The 7,908-nt window shown below is 31.1% G+C and overlaps 1 long non-coding RNA gene across 1 annotated transcript; it reads left to right on the forward strand.

Annotated features, from left to right (window-relative positions):
• Positions 1-672, forward strand: LOC109171498. Its single transcript, XR_002052600.1, has 3 exons — positions 1-84; positions 189-349; positions 440-672. It is a non-coding gene; the product is annotated as an uncharacterized LOC109171498 (long non-coding RNA).
• The last annotated feature ends 7,236 nt before the right edge of the window (positions 673-7,908 follow it).

Raw genomic sequence — 7,908 nt, forward strand, 5'->3', positions numbered from 1 at the left:
ACATAACAATGTTATTAGTGAATTGGAAAGCCTCGAGATCAACAAATATCGCCAATTTCAAATTTAAAAAAATCATTTGAGCAGGTTTCTCACTAATGTTAGACCCTTTTATTGTTTATTACATTTTCTTTTTAACTTCTTTTTCTCACTTTTATTTTGTTATTTTTATGCATATGTTCAAAATTAAGTCAAAAGCAGTCTGGGTTAAATCAAAGATCAGACTCATAGACAACGGAAATCCGACCTACTACATTGGTTGCAACTATTGTGATAAGAAAATTAATCGTAATGAAGGTATTAAATTCCGATGCATGTTTTGTGGTCATGCAAATGCAATTTCTATCAAGAGGTAAATCATAACTCTTCAATGTATTTGTGCACATACTTATAATATTATTATATCTCATACTAATCATGAGGCATAATTTTTTTTTTATAGATACAGATTAATTGTTGAGCTATTCGATGGGACAGATAGAATTGAAGCAACAATGTTTAATCGTCATGTGGATAAGTTATTTTCTTTAACAGAAACAGAAAATGGAAATGATGACTTTGATTTTCAAAAGCTCCAAAAATAACTTGATACACCCACTTTTGCAGTTGAGCTTAGGTGTCAACACCAAGACCGGGGAGGAATGACAACTTACACAGTTGCATCTATTTGTGAAGATATATCAACTTCATCAATTACTGGTATTAAAAAAAAACTTGCCTTTGGAGAATCTAGCAGTCCGGTGGAGGATTCAACAAATTTACTTCCCTCAAATGTTCACAAAAATTATGCGAGAGAAAAACGTCTCAGACTTGAGTGATATTGTGATTTTTAATTATGAAGTCTTTATGATACTTTTCTATTATATTACAATAATTCATGACTCAAGTGTCTATATAGACACGAATAAAAGTTATTGATTTTGAGTTGTATGTTATATCAAGTAATAATTTTTATAATTGTTAATTATATTCTTGGTTGTAATCAATAATAATTTCACTACTTTAAATACATTACAAGATGTAGGAATAACCCTAAATTCTCATTATGGTAGATAAAAATGAGAATTTCTAATAAAAAAGTTATATCAATTAAATTAAAAAAGTCAAAGTTAATAAATGTTCATACTCAATTCAAAAAAAAAAAAAAAATGTTTCATACTAAAAGTAAAAATATTAAAAACAAGTTAATAAAACTTCATAGTATAAAAGTAAAAATAAGTATAAAAAAATAATCACCAAGATTATATGGTTAATGGTATCTAGGTTGGATTTTCATTTGAAAGGTTGTAAGTTCAAGCTTCAGTGAAGGTGTGTTGGTTCTGTGTTTTGTGTTTTATATATATGGGCAAAGTATCTATGAGGTCCCTGTACTATAATGTTTTGTTCAATTTAGTCCTTCTACCTTAATTTTGTTCAATTTAGTCCCTATACTTTTAAAAGTGAAACAATTAAGGACAATAGCTGATGTGGCGCTGACATTATATCTGTCACGTCATCATACTTACATGCCAATTCATATATTATTTTATAAATATTTAAATTAATTATTTTTACCACCATATATTACATTAATATGTCCAAAATAAATACATAAATATAAGTTATTGTTCTTAATTGTTTCACTTTTAAAAGTACAGGGGCTAAATTAAACAAAATTAAGGTAGAAGGACTAAATTGAACAAAACACAATAGTATAGGGACCTCATAGGTACTTTGACCTATATATATATATATATATATATATATATATATATTTATTTATTTATTTATTTATTTATTTATGTGTGTACCTTAATTAAAATGTGAAATGCAGGACTGATATGAGTCATATATTTTAATCTATGTATGGATATGATTTTAATAGTATTAGAATTCATTTCTTTTTTTTTTTTTTTTATGTTTTGCATTGTTTTATATAATTGTTCTTAAAAATAAAAATGGTAATTTTTTTAATGCTACTAAATAAAAATGGTAATTTATTTATGAAAAAATAAAATGATCCATTCAAGATGGAAGAAATTTTGACCAAAATAGGAAATAAAATTTCCCTGCAAAACAAAGGTTAAAGGATGAAAAAAAGAGAGAATTGATCACAGTCGTCTAGCCAGAAACATGAGTGACAGTAACGATATTGATAAGAAGGGTACTGGATCACAAAAACTCAGGGATGATAATTTTAAGCAGATAAAAGAGAAATCTGAAGTTATTATCAGTGGTAGTCCAGGATATAGTAATGTCCCCAGCAATGTTTCGGCTCAATTCCTTCGGCTGCCAATACAGATTATGACAGTAACGATACTGTACACCTTAAACGCCCACAGAAACTGTTTTCATTGCGATTTTCGTAAGCTATGTAGATTTTCCCTTTCTGCAGGGATCAAAGGTGAATATGATCATCATAGATTACTGCATGCCACAAATCATAGGCTACGAGCTGCTCAACAAAATTAAGGTAGTTTACCTATGAACTTTTGGTTTAATATTGTTGTTTTTCGGATCATAAACATCCTTAACATCTAACAGGATGACGGCAACCTGTTCTATTCGGAACAACGAAATTGAAGTCAAAGTGAATTATTAACCTATGTCCTCACCAGGATTACATAGTGGAAGAAGGTAAGTTTGAATTATATTCTGGTTAAAACCAAATGTCACCTAACTTGCCTATAAATATCTGTTGTTTAGGGTAGAACGAATCTATCTGGTCTTTATGCTAATGAATAAGTGAATCAAACTTAACGTAAGGCCAGTACAATCTGGGCACGACCAAAAACTGAAACAGAAGCTAGCTTTTGAACACACATTCATGGGGATTATAAGTAGTAATTTAACTGAGTGGTTACATATCACATATGCATGAGATATATATGTATATATTGCAGACACGCGACTAAATTCATAGGCCAGAAAAAAACACATAATTAAGAAACAGATCAAATAATAAACACTGTTTCTTAATCATGATCTACATGATCTATTTGGTGAAGGGTGTTTTTGATGTCTCATCCCTTTTTTACAGGTTGCAGTGTATAAGTGATAGTATAAACATTGATTCGTGAAGCTACATCTATAATTTAATAAACTACTTTAGTGCTATTTACATCATTTAATAACAAATGTAAAAAAACAAAAAAAAAAAAAAAAAAAAAAACAAAAAAACAAAAAAAAACAAAAAACAAAAAAACACAAAAGCTTATACTTGTAGTAGTGTATCCTTTATTATTTTTCTAATCTCTCATTCCACTTCTTCTTATGAGCACATTGAAATTTTATTGCTCCGTTACGTTGCATATGTGCATTTCTTAATTTTATGACATTTAGATTACAGTCATCTGAATTATCATTTGTTTCCTTTATAATTGATTTGGAATGTTCTTGTATGAACTTCTTAGTACAAAATACAAGCAAACAACATAGCAAAACACGTAAATAATTTAATACTTTAAAAAATCAAACATGTATAAGGATATATAATACTCAGTAATAGTTTAAATCAACTTACAAGTGTATCTTAAAAAAGCTTTGCGTCTTTGTTTGTGGTTAAACATATACAGTCTAAAAATTCGCCTGAATGTAATGAATGTGAATACCAATATTAACTCTATTACATAGATTAAAAATTATTGAAAATTTCTAATTACATAATTTCTTTCATCTTCTTTAGTAATGAATAATTGTGTTCCTTCTCGACCTATTATTGATCGAGATGAGCGAAATAGAAAAGACAGAGAAAGGTATGCTCGAAATGTTGATCAACATGAGAGTAGGAACCTCAGGCGTAGACTTGCACAATTACATTACACACATCTCTTTTACAATTACATTACACACATCTCTTTTATATATTTTATACTTGTCATTTTATAATAAACTAATTACTTTACACTTGCGTTGCCAAATGACTTCACATATTTTTACCACAATATATTAAAACTAAATTTATACTACTATGTACACAAATACATACATATACCTCCCTGCTATGTACACAAATACATACAAATACCTTTATTTTTATTGCAAATTTTTACGCGTTTAGTGAGAAATTCAAATACCTCCCAACACAGTCCATTTACATTGACTCCAATAAATGATTGTAACTATTGTGGGGCGAAACACTTTCAGTATGAACCACCAGGCTTCTGCTGTTCACGTGGACAAATTACACTCATCTCAAATGAAATGCCTACAATTTTAAGGAATTTATTTGTTGGTCAACACTCTGCTGCAAAGCATTTTCAAGCTACTACCAGAACTTATAACAATACATTTGCATTTACTTCTTTGGGAATACAAAACTACGATAAGAAATTGTGCAGAAGAAACAAAGGAATCTACACATTTAAAGTTCAAGGTCAAATGTATCACTTTGTGAATGATTTGTTACCTAATGGTTGTCCTCCTCGCAATTTGCAACTCTATTTCTACGACACTGAGCATGAACTTGAGAACAGACTTCAAGGTGCTGATAGGTGAGCATGAACTTGAGAACAGACTTCAAGGTGCTGATAGGATGGATAGAGATATTGTTAGTGCACTTATTCAACTCATGTCAGGAAATCCATACAGTCAATTTTTCAGAAGCCTTAAAGATATTGCTCAGACTGACGAGTTTAGCATAATATTGCGTTCAGATATTTCAATGGATCAAAGAACTTACAACATGCCATCTGCTTCTCAAGTAGCTGCAATATGGATCGAAGAAAATGGAGATGGCCTTGATGGAAATAGAAACATTAGGGTATATGCACATAGTGGGAGGTCACAATATATTCAATACTATTATGGTTGTTATGACCCCTTACAATACCCACTTCTATTTCCACATGGTGATATTGGTTGGCATGAAGGTATTCAGAGGGTTTCATCGCGTGAACATTTTGGTATTGCAGGATCGAGAAAGTCATTAAACATTAACCCAAATAATATTGATTCAATTGAAGAGTTGATTCAAGCTGAAGAATATGTGTTTGCAGAAGGAGAAAAAGAACATCAGTGTCATGTAGAGAATATTATGCATATAAATTTCAAGTTCGATTGGCAGACAAATCAATGTTGTTACACACTGGGAGACTATTGCAGCAATTTATCGTTGATACATATATTAAGGTTGAAACTCAAAGACTGGACTATTTTAGGAAAAAACAGCAAGAAAGTCGTTCTGACACCTATCAAGGACTTGTGGATAGCGTAGAAACGGGGGCCACTGTTGGTGCTGATGTCGGCCGCATGGTTATTTTACCTGTTTCTTTTATAGGTGGACCGCGTGATATGCGAAGAAGATACATGGATGCAATGTCACTTGTGCAACGATTTGGCAAGCCTGATTTGTTTATAATAGTAACATGTAATCCTAATTGGCCAGAGATTAAAGAACTTCTCAAATATGTTGATGAACCACAAAATAGGCCGGACCTTCTTGCTCGTGTTTTCCGTGCTAGACTTGAAGAGCAAATTCAAAATTACAACTCCTGCTCATTGTGACAGATTTATAACTGCTGAGATTCCTAATAAAGAAAGTGAACCACAGTTATACAATCTGGTTAAAAAGCATATGATTCATGGTCCGTGTGGTTCTTTAAATCCTAATTGTGCTTGTATGCTTCACCAGCAACAACAACTTGCTCCATCTTGCAAAAATAAGTACCCTCGCTCATTTAATGATGAGACTATTTTTGACGAAAACTCCTACCCTATATATTGTAGGAGGGACACTTCAGCAAACGTTTTTGTCAGAGGACATCAAGTTGATAACCGGTGGGTTGTCCCTTTTAATCCATATTTGTTGGCGAAATTTGATTGTCATATAAATGTTGAAATATGTGCAGGGATAAGATGTATGAAGTGTATATATATATATATATATATATATATATATATATATATATATATATAAGGGACACGATAGAATCAATCTAAGATTATACGCTGGTGCCGATGTTCATGAGTTTGATGAGATTAAAGAATACCAAAGTGCAAGATAGGTTTCCCCACCTGAAGCGGCTTGGAGAATTTATGCCTTCCCAATTGCTGAAATAAAGCTCGCCGTTGTGCATTTACAAGTTCATCTGCAAAACTATCAGTACCTTAATTTCCACGACAATGACATGTTGGTTAATATCATTGAAGATGACTTCACTTCTCGCACAATGTTAACACAGTTTTTCTACATGAATCGTGTGGATGAAGTTGCGAAAAAACACAACTTACTTTATATCCAATTCCCTGAATATTTTGTGTGGAACAATCAAAGAAAAATGTGGACACAGAGAAAGAAGAAAGAAGTCATAGGCAGACTTGTGACAGTAAATCCAACTGAAGGAGAGCGTTACTATTTACGGGTATTATTAATGAATGTTAGACACCCAAATCATTTGAGCATTTAAAAAATGTCAATGGCCATCAATCAGTAACATTTCGTGAAGCAGCTGAAAAATTGGGTCTGTTATCTAGGGATCATATTGTCGAAAAGTGTCTAGATGAAGCAGTATTATATCAGATGCCATCTAGTTTTAGGAGACCATTTGCAACCCTTCTAATTTTTTGTGACATCACGAATACTCGTAACTTGTGGAATAAATTTAAGACATACATGTGTGAAGATTTACTCAGAACAAAAATACATACTGAGGAGGAAGTCCAACTGATGGTTCTTCAATTAATTGCAAATGCCGTAGAAAAGATGGGGAAGAAGATTGATGACTTTAACTTGGTCAATAACACATTATCTCTATCAACCCAAAAAAAGGAGGATAGAGAAATGACAGCTGAATATAACATACAAGTAAGTGAATATGACTTGCTTTGTGTGAAAAAATTGAATGTTGAGCAATGCAAAGCATTTGATACTATTATGGAAAGTATCGTTTCAAACTCAGGTGGAGTTTATTTTATAGACGGCCTGGGTGGTACTGGTAAAACCTTTCTATATAAATGCTTATTAGCTACTGTGAGGTCTAAAAAATGGATAGCAGTTGGAACTGCAAGTTCAGGAATTGCAGCATCTATTTTGCCTGGTGGTCGTACTTCTCATTCTACATTCAAAATACCAATTGATGGAGATGATAAGTATGTTTGCAATATTGGAAAACGAACTGCAGAAGCTACTTTATTAAAGAAAAAATGTAGATTGATTCTTTGGGATAAAGCCTCTATGGCTAACCGCCGGTCTATTGAAAGTGTTGATATAACGCTTAGGGGGCGTTTGGTTCACGGAATCTTGGATTACCTTAGGTAATAGGATTACCTCTAGGAAGGTAATGTGAGATGTTGGGAATGTAAGATTACCTTGTGTGTTTGGTTTGGATGGGGTAATATAATATTACCTTGTTTGGTTCAAGGTTATATTTTAGGTTATATAGATCAATTTACAATAATGTCCTCAATTATATATATATATATATATATATATATATATATATATATATATATATATATATATATATATATATATATATATATAATGTGTGTGTATTTATTTATATGTATGAATGTATCTCAATGCTTAAATATTAAAAAAAAAAAAACTAAATATATAAATATACACATGTATATTTGATTATATAAACATATATTAATTTCATTATTATTATTATTATTATTATTATTATTATTATTATTATTATTATTATTATTATTATTATTATTATTATTATTATTATTATTATTATTATTATATAAGGATTAGTTAACAAGGGCAAAGTTGGAATAATTCAAGGTAATCTAAGATTACCTAAAAAAATGGGGGTAATCACATTACCTTGAAACATTACCGCCACATCAGCTTTCAGGTAATATAACATTACCAGGTAATCTTATAACTTGAACCAAACAAGGTAATATAACATTACCAGACTCAGATTACCTAGGTAATCTAAGATGACCTGAACCAAACGCCCCCTTAGAGATACT

This window comes from Ipomoea nil, unplaced genomic scaffold (genome assembly GCF_001879475.1).
Source record: "Ipomoea nil cultivar Tokyo-kokei standard unplaced genomic scaffold, Asagao_1.1 scaffold0143, whole genome shotgun sequence".
NCBI classification, from domain to species: domain Eukaryota; kingdom Viridiplantae; phylum Streptophyta; class Magnoliopsida; order Solanales; family Convolvulaceae; genus Ipomoea; species Ipomoea nil.